Source organism: Odontesthes bonariensis, chromosome 6, assembly GCF_027942865.1.
Source record: "Odontesthes bonariensis isolate fOdoBon6 chromosome 6, fOdoBon6.hap1, whole genome shotgun sequence".
NCBI classification, from domain to species: domain Eukaryota; kingdom Metazoa; phylum Chordata; class Actinopteri; order Atheriniformes; family Atherinopsidae; genus Odontesthes; species Odontesthes bonariensis.
In genome coordinates this window covers 25,854,406-25,869,658 of record NC_134511.1, presented here as the reverse complement: position 1 = coordinate 25,869,658, position 15,253 = coordinate 25,854,406, and positions in this window count along the sequence as shown.

Here is a 15,253-nt window from a genome sequence, read left to right as displayed (position 1 = left end):
ACATTTAAATTTTTTTTTTTTTCAAACAGTTTTTTCTCACAAATTGTGTGCAAACATGTGCCATCCACAGATGGTTTGAGGATTCATTGTCCCATCTACATGCATGTTTAAAGTTAAAATCTGTGTATTATTTGAATAGCTTAGTATTGAATGTACAATAACAGAGTAGCTATGTTTATACACGGCACTAGGCCCCGTTAAATATAAAACACAATTGTATGCCATATAGGGGGGGGGGGGGGGGGGGGGTCCCTGCTCCAACTCTCCATCAGTTTGGGGGTCCCTGGCCTGAAAAACGTTGAAGACCCCTGAAATAGACTATAACGTGGCGAACGTTTGCAATGTCAACTCAACTGTCATCTGACAGCTTTTGTTGTTAAATATGTAAAATCTCACAATTTATATGATTTAGAAGTGTATTCCTATATTCAAAGAAGAACCGAACACTTTCTTTACAGTCCAGTTCTGATGAATAATTGCTTAACGCTTTATCACGCTTTATCTCCTCATCAACTGTAGCCTGCATTCCCACAGGCGCGCACATGTGGTTACTAACGCAATATTAAATAGGGGCGATCACATTTGTTGTTTGATATTTGTTATTAAATGCATTTCAAACATGCAATTAAAATAAATGTAATTATTTAGAAGGGCTGTATGCAAATATTGTACATGGTTCGCGTGCGCAGGGGCAGTATGGGCAGGGGCAGCGCGAGCACGTTGGGGTGTTTAGTTGCCTTTTTTAATTACTGGAGAGTCTGCACGCGCGTTCTATCCGCGGGAATAAGCATCATGTTTCATGTTCAAGCCTTTCTAGCATCAGATCAGCAGACCACTTCCAGTGCTCCTGATGATCCCAAGGAGGGCACGACTACTGAAGGGCCAGGTAGAGGAAGATGCTGTAGTTAGTCAAGATAGAGTGATGTAAAATATTGGCATAGAGAAGAAAACCATAAGGTGGTAGGGTGGTAGACTAAATCATGCAAATCATTTAACACAACCACAATTAAATAAATAAATGAATTAATCAGTGAATGAAAGGATAAATAAAGTGTGTCATGTTTTCCAGCAACATAGACAACTCTCAATGAACATTTTCTGTAGCCTCAGAGGATCAGGTGCAGTCTGAAGGAGAATGCACTCCATATCAGAGTGGCCTGAATTTGAATTAAATTCCCGGACTGAGAAAATGGCCCACCCCGGCCCTGGCTTGGAGTACTGATAATCACTTTATTTCGATCTATAACTTACACAATTTTGCATAGTTAAACTCTATAGCTTACCGTTCTGTTCTAACACACTCCTACAGATCTTTATTCTCACTTTTTAACGGTGTGTCTGGTTCTCTAGCGTAGCATGGCTACCGGTTCTCTTCCTCCTTCTCCTGCTTTCACCTGCTCCATGTTGTTTAGATGTTTAGGTACTCCTCTGCCTCCTTTGGCGATAATGAAACACGTAACAAATGTAGTCTTTTTGTAGTTTTGGAGGCGAGGTTATCTGAATTGGAAGCTCGGCTCTGCACTGTTGAAAATCAACCGATAGCGAGCCAGGTCCCTTTAGCCAGTGTGGAGCCACCTAGCGCCTTAAAGGCGGTAGCATGGTTGCCGGTAGCATGGTTGCCGCGTCTGCCGAGTCTGTCACGCCATAGTAGAAAGACGGCGAAAAAAACGGGCGAAATTTGGGGAAACGGGCGTTTTTAGCGGGTGATTGCGATAGTGTTGACCTGACAATACGCGCGTTCAAGACGTGCGTTTTCCTAATATGATAATAATTTCCTTCCTTCTTTTCCGACAGCCAATGCATTTTGAAGTGTGTGCGGCCAATCGCTGATCAAGCCAGCCAGACCGAGATAGTTCAGCACAGATCTGCTTTGTTGAAAACTCTGCACAGATCTCTGTGTGGCAATGTTGCCAAAGTTCGCTGCATTGTCGTTTCACAAAGCTTTAATTTTAGGAATACAACTCCTACACATGCACTTCGCTGTTATTTTGAATCCATTTCCATGCATTTGTTCGTGTAAAAGTGTTTTCCATCGACATATATTGCCTACTAATGTATTTTAGTGGCACAGTGGTAAAAGTGACTGCCAAGTATGCAAATCTCTTGCGTCAGTGCAGGTTCAAATCCTGCAGTGTCAATTTCAACTCTTGTCTCTAACCAAGCCCGTTTCTTAAGTTTTTTTTCTTTAGGCTATCCCTTGGCCGAAGGCCAGCGACCATGTTTCAACATGCCTCTTAAAATAGCACCTTCGAATCCCGTGTGAACTCTTGCTTACATGAGTTGTGTTATCTGTAATCAATCAGGAGCAGTGGCTCTATAAACTTCAATTATGCACCCCCCCCATCAAATTAAGCTGTATCTAGTTTTTATGTGGTATTGGACAAAAATTATTTCTTTTTCATATTCATCTGTTCCTGTTAAAGGAGCACTAGGTAGCATTTTCACCTAAAATTATAGCCTTCAGGAGTTTAACAAAGGTTAAACAAGTCAATAGTAAGCGAATGAAGCCTGTCTCGCTCCCAACAGGGGTCTGTATGCTGAAAATCCCATATGTAACTTCGGCAGGAGCGACCCGCTTCTGAAGTGTCGTGATGCGCGAGAAGAGTCGTTTGTGTTTACGGCACTTAGCTAGGTACTGTATGCTAGCTGTAGTTGTAGCTATGTGTTCGCTTGCGTTGAAGAGCCAACACCAAGCGTTTCATATTCTGCCTTTCACAGACTGAATATGAAACGTTCGATGTTGGCACTTCCCATCTTTGTGAAATTTCTCCAAGCGTGATCTTGTTCATCTACCATAGTGATCTGCGTTTTAGATCGTAAAGAGACAGGTGATGCTCTAATTCCTCCTGAGTTCGAGACGTAGCCTAGCTTCAGAAATACACGGACTGACCTGATTATAATAAGAATAGCGTTTTGATCCGAACAACAATTGTTATCTACAAATGAAAATTGATTAATTTGTGATTGTAATCGGAATAGTGTAGCGCTAGTCTGCGTTTATTGCGGCGTGTGTTGGTAGTGCTTGCGCGCATCTGTCTAAGATGTAACTTTTGTAAGTGTCTGCTAATACAAAGGAATCACTCCACGAATACACCATGATGAGGGAAGAATCCCATTCAAGATCAGCAACAGTCATCTATCCATCCATACATCCATACATCCATTATCTGCCGCTTGTCCGGGGATCGGGTCGCGGGGGCAGCAGCCTGAGCAGAGAAACCCAGACGAGCTGTCCCCGGCCACTTCCTCCAGCAACAGTATTATAGCATATTATCTTGAGTTCTCTCTACAGAAAATCTCTTATTATAGTATCTTACGTGGGCAGTCTACACTTATGAATCAGATGACCTAACTGCACTGACTAAATAACACAACGGCAGCATTCGCCACGATGTTTAGTTAGTGGGTGTGTACAGGTGGGCATTTTTACGACAGTGTAGAATTTCAGTTTGACCAATAGAGATCGCTATACTGCCGCTAAACTACCTTGTATCCCTTTAACGGGCCTAACTATTCTATAAGGAGTAGCCACACTGAACTTACCATTACCCAGGAGATGTTCCAGCTTGAGTATTATGTTTTATTCAGCTTCAAATTAATTCAATGCCCATCAGAAAACATGTAAAATTACCAATGACTAAACTAACAATAAAGCCTGTGTTTCTGTGTACATGTAGTTCATAATGCTGAAGGAACTGAACCAGAAAAAAATATTTATTTAAATTTACAATATTAACAGTCTTTCTCACTCCCTTCGCCCCACCTTCTGAGCTGCATGTAGAACAGCACTCATTTGTGTGAGGTGATCTTAATGTAGGTGATCTTAATGTGAGCTTAATGCAGAAAAAAAATCGTTGTGGCATTGTCATCTTTGTATAATCTCTCATCATACTGCTCCAGATTGATTACAGATAACTTATAGGGCGTAAGGTGAACCCGGTTTTCGTTTAGGCTAGCTCCGTGCTCTCCGAACTACATGCCCGTTAGCTGATAAAAATGACCACGTTATTTTGCACTTATAAAAAAAGTTACGCGTCACAGAATCCTGTACTTTTTTTAAACCGAGGCGTTTTCTGAAGAAATATTTTCCTCGGCTGAATGACGATTTTGACGTCACAAGACACCACGTGACCGCGCTGGACCAATCACGTTGCCGATTTACGACAACAAACTGGAAAAATGACAACCTGCCTGGTGCTGTCATTATCTAACCTACAGAAAGGAATTTCGCAAAATATCATTTTAAAGTGAACATAAAATAATTATCAACGATAATGCTCATTCATGTATTTCTGAATTGAGCCAAATACATTCTAAATAGTGCTTTATTTACAGCACAAAGCACAATTATGCAAGTGACCTTTCATGTTGTCATTTTGATCAATTAATGGAATTCCAATAATTATTGATAACCACCCACGTGTTTGTAACTTGGGCTAAATTAATTCCAAACAGTGCTTTATTTATAGTACAAACAACTATTGTGCAAGTGGATGATAAGGTTACCTTTTCATGTTGTCATTTTTTATTAATGAATGGAAATAATTCTAATTATCAATGATAAGGACCATTCAGGTATTCATTTATTGATTTATCCACTAATAACTATGCAACACATAAAAAAGTCAAAACAAGTAGGGCATACACATCAACTGGCATTTACATCAACTGGCATAAACTTATATACATATATACATAACCATAATAAAAGGAATGATACAAATGGAATAAAATAGAGGTAAAAAAAAAAAGCACACACACACTATTCCTCACTGTCAGCATTGGATTTCTTGTCATCCATGTCACTTGACTATTTCCATCTTCCAGATGCCAACCATGTCCAGCGGGAGATGGAGCGCCAATCTTTTGCTTTACACATGACCTCATTATTTTAGCCTGATAATTTGCCCTTTTGCAGTGCTGGTGGAGGGCATCACTTGTTGGGGGGATAGATAATTCTGGCAAGGCTGATGATGCCATACAGAAAGCTTTGTACCTAGCCTCATTGATGTTTTCTGCGGTTGGCTGATCGTACAAATGGCATACATATTTGCAAAGTGATGCAAATGTAGAGTGGTCCAAGTTAAATTCAGTCCCCAGATTTCTGAAAGCCTTCAGGTAGACATCTTTCTCGCATGCCACAGCAAATGTCTTCTTTTTGCCTTGTGGTGTCACACCCAGTGAATGTATGGATCCTAATCAAGGCTGAACACACACTGGCTCCGAGAGCTGATGACACCTTGGTAATGTCCATTATGCGTGTTCTGTTGCCCGTCCCTGTGAAAAAGTTTTGGAAATAAATCATCAGAAAAACGCAAGAATTCATTTTTGGACATTCATCTTCTTTTGCCTGCGTTAAACCACATCCCCATGGTGCATCAGTGGTCTTTTAATTTTGTTTGCTTTAAGTTTAATTTGTTTTTTTTTTATGGACAAATGGCCACTACACCTTCTTTATTTCTTTCCTTCTGATTCCTTCCATTCCACCTTGTGCATGTGAAATTCTGTGTTTCCTCATGCTTAACAGAAGATATGTGCATGTAACAAATCTTTCGGTCGAAATTTCGTCTTCTTCGGTACTGCTGGATGATCGCGCTGCTACTGCGGTGCTGTTTCTGTTTACCAGCTCAGCTGACATACCAGCTATCCAATTCGACCATTCTTATGACGTCTCAACCGTGGCACCTCTCGCGAGCCAAACTGTTATTACGCCTGCCGAATATGTACATACGCCTTGCCAGGCATTAGTTATTCCTTTAAACGTTGCGAACTAAAAAAGTACTGTGTTCTGAGCAGCGAAACTTTTTTTTAAACCTCAACATAACTCAATCTTTTTATGTGCTGAAGCGTGTTTGGTACGGAGAGCGTGGAACAAGCCTGGTGTTCTGAAGGAGTTTTCGAGGTTCACCTTACGGCCTAATAACAGTAACTTAAATTTTAGCGAGAGTTCATTGAAGTTTATAGAGCCACTGTTCCTGATTGATTACAGATAACACAACTCATGTAAGCAAGAGTTCACACGGGATTCGAAGGTGCTATTTTAAGAGGCATGTTGAAACATGGTCGCTGGCCTTCGGCCAAGGGATAGCCTAAAGAAGAAAAAAACTTAAGAAACGGGCTTGGTTAGAGACAAGAGAGAGAATGAGGGGAAAACTGAAATTGCCACTGCGGGATTCAAACCTGCACTGACACAAGAGACTTGCTTGCAAAGCAGACACTCTAACCACTGTGCCACCACTTTGTTGTGTTGGAAGGAACTAGTCCAAATACCAACTGCAAAGCACAAAACATTACTCAGCAATTTATGTCGATGGAAAACACTTTTACACGAACAAATGCATGGAAATGGATTCAAAATAACAGCGAAGTGCATGTGTAGGAGTTGTTTTCCTAAAATTAAAGCTTTGTGAAACGACAATGCAGTGAACTTTGGCAACATTGCCACACAGAGATCTGTGCAGAGTTTTCCACAAAGCAGATCTGTGCTGAACTATCTTGGTCTGGCTGCCTTGATCAGCGATTGGCCGCAACCACGTCAAATGCATTGGCTGTCGGAAAAGAAGGAAGGACGCTATTATCATATTAGGAAAACGCACGTCTTGAACGCACGTATTGTCAGGTCAACACGCGCGTTCCTTACGTGCGTCGTTACCTTTAGGAAAACGCACGTCTTGAACGCGCGTATTGTCAGGTCAACACGCGCGTTCCTTACGCGCGTCGTTACCTAGACAACGCGCGGAACCATCATTGCGGACATAAAAAGCGGGCGGAACCATCATTGCGGACGTAAAAAGCGGGCGAAAATTCGGGGAAACGGGCACTTTTAGCAGGTGAATTGCAATCTTAACGTGATACTTAGATGCGCAATGTGACATTTTAGGCTTGCCATAGTGTCGCACCGTGACGTCAAAATGACGTTTCAGGCCTGGCGCTTCCCTTGAAAAGACGGCGCAGCGCGTTGTCGTGCACCAGTCGATTTTTGTTACTTGGCGGCGCCGAGCACAACGAACCGGATGGACTGTTGTGAGACCAGGCTTAGTGAGAAGGTGCGTTTGTACAGACAGCTGTACGAAACTGCAGTGAAACAGCACAGGGAGCACATAAACTCCCAAAACTGGTGCACAGATTGGCAGAACTTTGGGGAAAGAGGGAGAGTTCTGTAAGAATGTGTGGAAGAAGCTACGGGACAGATACGTGAAGGCAAAGAAGAGGGCAGAGACTCTGTTGATGCCGGGGGCTTCAAACCTTCACCTCTTTTAACTGAATTAAAAAATTAAAATGATTTCGAAAACTGCAGCGGCATTGGTTTCTTCTCCACTTTCATGGTTGTAGAGTAGAGGTAACCTTCACGTAGCAGCGCCACCTCTGTGACGGAGAAAATTGCAACTACTGGCGCGCAACGACTTGCGCCACTATATAGGGTCCTATGGCGGGCACGAACTCGTGACGTCATCAACACCGCTTGCGCGAGCGGACGCGGCAACCATGCTAGAGGAGAGCCTTAAGCCTGATTCTTACTCGGCGCAAACGCGCAACTGTTCTGGCTCGAGAACCATTAATGACGTCATCGAAAGCGCCCGCACAAGAGAAACAGAAGATAGTTAGGTTTTGTTTAAAAATAAATAAATAAAAAGACGAAAAGATCTTGTGTAATGATAAATCGAATTTCAGGAGATGAAGAGTAATGGATTTTCTCAGAGTGTTCACAGACCGACTCACTGCCTTAATCACACCCTTGATCTTGTTCTGACTTATGGCATTGAGAGTGAACAGTTAACAGTGTTCCCTCATAACCCTGTCTTATCTGACCATTTTCTGATAACCTTTGAGTTTACATTACTTGACTATACAGTTTCTGAGAAGAAATTTACATATAGAAGGTGTAGCAGTCACAGTGCCGTGTGGATTAAGAGTTTTTCAAACTTTGACAAAACCAACATTCCTGTGGGGGATGTTTACGTATGTGGATATAAACCAGATCTTCATTTTCTTTCCACAAAGGAAAAAGAGACAGAAACTGCCTAATTTACGTTAACCTTCTACCCTCTTAAGAGCTTTTGGGAGTGAAAAATAAGCAACAGACACTTGCCATAAAAATTGGAAAACTCGAATGAACAAAGGACCTTTCTGTTGGAGATGTTGGAGACCTTACTATCTTATCTTCACCATGAATCGAATTGACATGTTAACACCCTCTTCCCCAGAGAAAGAGACCAGATGGCTACACACGAACTGAGAAGACTTCACTAAGACTCACTTTTAGTCGAATCTTAAAACTATATTAAATGTGTTTGATAACCGTATACAATTTCTTTCAGGTTTCCAGTTTGATCACAAGATGCATATAGAGACAATTTGTACGATTCTGGCTTAAATATTGACAAAGAACTGATCTTGGTTGAAAATGCCCAACCTGCCTGATGGAACCACATTGCCCCCTAGTGGTCTGCAGTGTTGATTAGTTGAACATTTAAATCCCAGAGGACTCAGTAAAATGGACAAGATATATGCAACTATTAACTTCTAACGATGTCCCTTCGGTATCTATTTGGTATTTGTTTGGTATCCCCATTGTTAACACAGAAAATTAACATTGTGTGGTTCACTATTCATATGTCACGATTTCATAGATATTCATCTGAATTTTGAAAGTCATAATCATCAATTACGTTGTGTGTTATTTTGATGTCTTTATATCACAAGTCTATGTTATATCTTTAATCTGCATATCTTAACAAGATGTGGTGTTTTCAGAATCACCGAGACAAATGTTCTATGAGACAGAGTTTCTCATCCAGAAATCCCCATATAGCACAGATCATCTTACACAGACACCCAGGCAGACACTCACTACAGTTCAGGCATATCATTGGCTGAAAGAATAGTGTAAGCTTACGTCACGCCCCGCCTCCGAGAATCAAAACCCGGAGCCCGCGAAAAACACAGCTCTCTCCCTCGCTCTCTAGTTCTCTCCTTTTCTGGCTCTCGCTTCAGGCGTCTTGTTTCTGGCTTCTTGCCTCTTGTTCCAGAAGAGTTCCAACCCAGAGTTTCAGAAGGAGATTTGAGCAGAGAACAGCTGTTCAGAGAGTTTTGGAGATGGTTTGAGCAGAAGAGAAGAGCTCACCAGAGTTTGGGAGTTTTCCCATAATCTCAGGAGAGAGCGGAAGGACGTGAGGATAACGATGCAGCGGACGACCGGAGGAAACCCTCCAGAACCCAGTGAGACCCCGGAGACGAGAAAGAAAGACCCGAACAAAGATAAGAACAGAATGAAGTTTTCCTACCCAGAAAGCCAACTCCAAGCAACCTTTTATTAATCTTCTGTGAACTTAAGTTCACTTCATCAGAGAAGCAACGGACCCACTGACACTCAAAAGATTCGATCATCTAACCACAGCCCTCGGCACCATCGTTCCCGTTTCCCAGTGAAAGAACCAACTGAGAAGTTCGCTAAAGTCAGCCACCACAACCAGGAAGGCCCAGAGAGCGGAAGAGAAATCCCCTCGGACCCCGCGTGGCCGCTGCTGTGTTCCGAGCTGACTAAGCAGAACTTCAGCACAGTAAGACCGACCCGTTTTCACCTTAAAGTGGGTTTGATGGATGTCTCGAGGCTTTCACAGAATGATAAATTAATCCGAAATGTCAGTATTTAGCGTCAAATAGTCAGCCAACCCAAACTATTTGAATACATCCAGTATCTCCCCATTCCCCATATTTTATTTTCCATTCACTAAGTGTTTTATATAATCACCCATGTTCAATGCATCTCCTGTTTGTTTTAAAGGTTCATGTTTTGGTCATATCATTTTAATAAATAGTTCATATATCTATATATATGTTATACTCACAGATTGTGTCGTATGCTTTCTTTACGTAATGTCTGTCCAACCAAACGAGAACTTCACGAAAGTAGCGAGATATGAGACTGATTATTAATTGATTATTAACTGATTATTAATTTAACATACCAGGATCGTAATATTCCAACAGTTTTCCTACCTGACTGTAACGTAAAGTTAAGATAACGGTAGGTGGTGCCCTTAATTCGAGGTTTAAGATAAATCCTTATATTTGATATATATAATTGCCCGATAACGCTACAAAGGTGTCTATCAGAGGATGCTGTAACCAGATTTAAAGAATTAATTCCATCATCCTTTTCTTCACTGCCATGTGCAGATATGACAGAGGACGACTACCTAAACTTTACTCCAGCAACACTTGACTCTCTTGTTGACAGCACTATAGTTTCAATGCGTACAGCACTGGACAATGTTGCCCCTCTGAAAAGGAAGGTAATCAGCCAGAAGAGATTGGCTCCTTGGTATAATTCACAGCTGCGTGCTTTAAAGCAGACTGCAAGAAAGCTGGAGAGACAGTGGCATTCCTCTAATTTAGAAGAGTCTCAGTTAGTCTGGAAAGATAGTTTAACAATGTATAAGAAAGCCCTTCGTAAAGCTAGAACTGCTTATTATTCATCATTGATAGAAGAGAATAAGAATAATCCCAGGTTTCTTTTCAGCACTGTAGCCAGTCTGACAAAGAGTCCGAGCTCTGTTGAGCCAGTTATTCCTTTAACTCTCAGCAGTGATGATTTCATGAGCTTCTTTATTAATAAAATAGTTTCTATCAGAGAGAAGATTGATGGAATCCTTCCCACTATTATCAGTGATGTATCATCAAGTACAGCAGCTTTAGAAGTATCTTTAGAACCTGATTTATATTTAGACGGCTTCTGCCCAGTTGATCTCTCTGAACTAACAACAGCAATAGTCTCTTCTAAACCATCAACTGTTTTAGACCCAATCCCAACCAAACTGTTCAAGGAGGTTTTCCCATTAATTGACACTTCCATATTGGATTTGATCAATCTGTCTTTGTTGACAGGATATGCACCTCAGACTTTTAAGGTTGCTGTAATTAAACCTTTACTTAAAAAACCTACTCTTGATTCAGAAGTGTTGGCTCATTATAGACCTATATCCAATCTCCCTTTTATGTCTAAAGTTCTTGAAAAAATAGTTGCAGCTCAGCTTTGTGATCACTTACACAGAAATAATCTGTTTAAAGAGTTTCAGTCAGGATTCAGAGTGCATCATAGCACGGAAACTGCACTGCTGAAAGTTACCAATGATCTCCTCTTAGCCTCTGATAGCGGACTTGTGTCTGTGCTTGTCCTGTTGGATCTCAGTGCTGCATTTGATACGGTCGATCACAGTATCTTATTACACAGACTTGAACATGTTATTGGGATTAAAGGAACTGCATTAGGCTGGTTTAAGTCATATTTATCTGATAGATTTCAGTTTGTTCTTGTAAATGAAGAATCTTCCTCACACACCAGAGTAAGTCATGGAGTTCCCCAGGGTTCTGTGCTTGGACCGATTCTTTTCACTTTATACATGCTTCCATTAGGCAAGGCAAGGCAACGCAATTTTATTTATAGAGCACAATTCATACACAGGGCAATTCAAAGTGCTTTACAGATACATAAAATGACAAGAAGGCAATAAAACCATTAAAAAGGAATAAAAAAATAAAAGAAAGAAATTAAAAAAGAAAGAAATTTAAAACCCATTAAAATAATCATTAATTAATTAAAAAGTGAAGAGTGCAGATAAAATACTTTCAGGTGTCATATGCACAGCTAAATAGAACTGTTTTCAGCCTGGATTTAAACATTGTCAGAGTTGAGGCCTGTCTCACATCTTCTGGAAGACTGTTCCAGATGTTAGGAGCATAAAACTGAAATGCAGCCTCACCTTATTTAGTCCTGACTCTGGGCACCAGTAGGAGACCCCTCCCCGAGGTTCTCAGAGCCCGAGTTGGTTCATATGGCTCTAACATGTCAGAGATGTACTTTGGCGCTTGACCATGAAGAGACTTGTACACAAGCAGAGCTGTTTTAAAGTCTATTCTCTGAGCGACAGGAAGCCAGTGCAGAGACCTGAGCACTGGACTAATATGGTCGTATTTCCTGCTTCTAGTCAGGACTCGAGCAGCAGCGTTCTGGATATACTGCAGCTGTCTGATAGCCCGTTTAGAGAGCCCAGTGAGCAGGCCGTTACAGTAGTCTAACCTTCTGGAGACAAACGCATGGATCAGTCTCTCTAAGTCTGGTTTAGACACTATTCCTTTGATTCTGGCAATGTTTTTTAGATGGTAAAAAGCTGCTGATGTTACAGATTTAATGTGGCTGTTAAAGTTCAGGTCTGAGTCCAATATTACCCCGAGATTTCTAACTTGATAGTTAGGTTTTAGAGAGAGAGTCTCAAGGTGACTGATAACACTTTCTCTTTGTTTCTGTGGGCCACAGACAATGATTTCAGTTTTGTCTGAGTTTAGCTGGAGGAAATTGTTTTGCATCCACACACTGATCTGTTCGATGCAGCGACACAGTGTATCTACAGGCCCGTGTTCTCCTGCCGTCAGTGACACGTAGATCTGAGTGTCATCTGCATAATTGTGGTAGGACACATTACAGCTGCGTATTAGCTAGCCTAGTGGAAGCATGTACAGATTGAACAATACGGGTCCCAGGATTGACCCCTGGGGAACCCCACAGGTCATAGCCATTTGGTCTGAGACACAGTTACCAATTTCAACAAAATATTTCCTGTCCTCCAGATAGGACTTGAACCAGTTTAAAGCACGACCAGAGATTCCCACCCTTCTAACCTCTGTAATAAGATCGCATGGTCAACTGTGTCAAAGGCAGCACTCAGGTCCAGCAGAACTTAGACAGTGACTCTACTTGCATCTGTGTTCAGGCGGATGTCATTTGTCACCTTGATCAGAGCTGTCTCAGTACTGTGGTGGGGCCTAAAGCCTGATTGGAAAGTATCAAAAGCATTGTTAGACAGGAGAAAGTCACTAAGCTGTTGGTATACAACTTTTTCTAGGACTTTGCGTAAGAATGGCAGGTTTGATATGGGCCGGTAGTTGTTCAGTACTGTGGCATCAAGATTGCTCTTCTTTAGAAGAGGCTTAATGACAGCAGTTTTTAAGACCTTTGGAAATGTTCCAGTCTGGAGTGAGATGTTGACTAGATGAGCAAGTTGTGGTAACAAACTGCTCAGCACAGACTTTAGGAATCTAGTGGGCAACTCATCAAGGCAGCACGTTGATGAACTCAGACTGCAGATGGTCTCTTCGACTGTTTTGTCAGTAACAGGTGTGAAATGTGTCAGCTCTAGGTGTCTAGCTGGCTGCAGAGTAGTTATTTGTGTTGTGGAAATTATTGCATTTTTAATGCCTTGAACTTTGTCATTAAAGAATATTGCAAACTCATTACACTTGGATGTAGAAATGAGTTCTAAAGGCAGTGAAACTGGAGGGTTTGTTAATCTGTTTACTGTAGCAAACAGGACACGAGAGTTGTTACTGCAGTTTTTGATGATTTCAGAAAAATAACTCTCCCTTGTTCTACGCAAAGTCTGGTTGAACACACATAGCTTTTCTTTGTAAGTCTCATAATGAACCTGGAGCTTTGACTTGCGCCATTTCCGTTCGGCTCTCTGGCACTCCCTTTTCTGTGCTCTGACTGACTCTTCTTTCCCCCATGGCGCCCTTTGCCTACTTTTAACCATTCTAACCTTGACAGGAGCAATGGTATCCAAAACATTTAAGAGACTTGATGTATAAGAGTTCAACAGATCATCAACATCAGAACACAGGGTGTTCTCAAACCTAATCATTTCCATAAACTGTGTCCCTGTTCTGTCATTTATGAGTCTTCCCCGAACAACTGCAGACCCAGCTGGTGTTTTGGGTAAAGTAGATAGGTCGAAGAAAACACAGAAATGATCAGATAAAGCAACATCAACGACATTCACGTTTGAAATAACAACACCCCTTGAAATGAGCACATCTAGAGTGTGCCCTCTGTTGTGGGTGGGCTCAGTCACATGCTGAGTTAGACCAAACATTTCAAGGACAGCAGTGAGCTCTTTAGCTTCCTTGTTATGCGCTACGTCCAATGCACATTCAAGTCCCCTGTTATGACTAAACAGTCAAAAGCAGTGCACACAATTGAAAGTAGTTCAGTAAAATCATCAATAAAACAATTCTGTGGTGGTTTATAAATGGTGATATAAAGTATGGAAGATTGTTTTATCTCCATTTTGAATGACACATACTCAAATGATGAAAAAAACCCAAATGACAACTTGTGGGTGGGTATATTGTCCCTGAACATGGCACAAACACCCCCACCCCTCTGGTTTTCTCATGTTTCAGACACAAAATTGAAGTGAGGTGGACTAGACTCAATCAGGACTGCATTTGCTGTGTTTTTGTTGAGCCACGTCTCAGTTAAAAACATAAAATCAAGATTGTGAGAGGAAATAAAACTATTAATTAAGAATGATTTGTTACTTAAAGATCTGACATTGAGTACTGCGTGTTTGAGATTAGTTATAGTTGAACTGGATGCTGTGTTCTTGCAAGGGATATGGATGAGATTTCTCTGATTGGACAGTCTGATTGTCCCTCTCTTCACTCCATCCTTGGACCTCTGGTTGAGATGGTGTTTACCAACACAGAGGCCCTTAGTGTCCTAGACAACAGCATTGACGCTGTTGGAAATGACAGCTGTGGGCACCGGTGGTGGGGGCCAAGCTGGGGGGGCTTTGGTCGATGGAGTAGGCTGGGGAGGGAGAGGGGCTCGATGCTTCTTTGAGGATAGAATTCTTGATCTTGCCATGTTTGGCGTGAGAGGAACCATTTTAATCCCCGATTTCACCAAGCTTTCAAGGTGATCAGGAAATCTCCTGGGTGACGGTGGAGAAGAGAACGATGGTGAAACATCTCTGGAGGGTGTAGATGCAGCAGGTGGGTCCCAGGCCTGTGGTGAGGCCCGTGGTGAAGGCGATGGTGGAGCTGCTGAATCCTGTGTTCGGGATGCTGGAGGTGCTGCTGTGGCTCCTGTGGCTGAATCCTTTGCTTGGTCCTTGGCTGGCGAGGCTTCTCTCTCTGCGGCAGCACAGGACCCGGTCCTGGTCCTGGTCCTGGTCCTGGCCCTGGCCCCTTCTGATGCCTCAGAGCGTGGAGACGATTATCCGTCAGTCGTCTCACTCCACCTCTGTTCAGGTGTGGGCCTTTTCTTTGAAAGAGATCATCTCTTTGCCAGAAAAGATTAAAGTTCTCGATGAAATGAGGTCCTCTGGACTCACAGACTTTGGACAGCCATGTGTTCAACTGAAGCAGCCGGCTGAATTTGTTGATCCTCCTGTCGATGTTTGGGAGAGGTCCA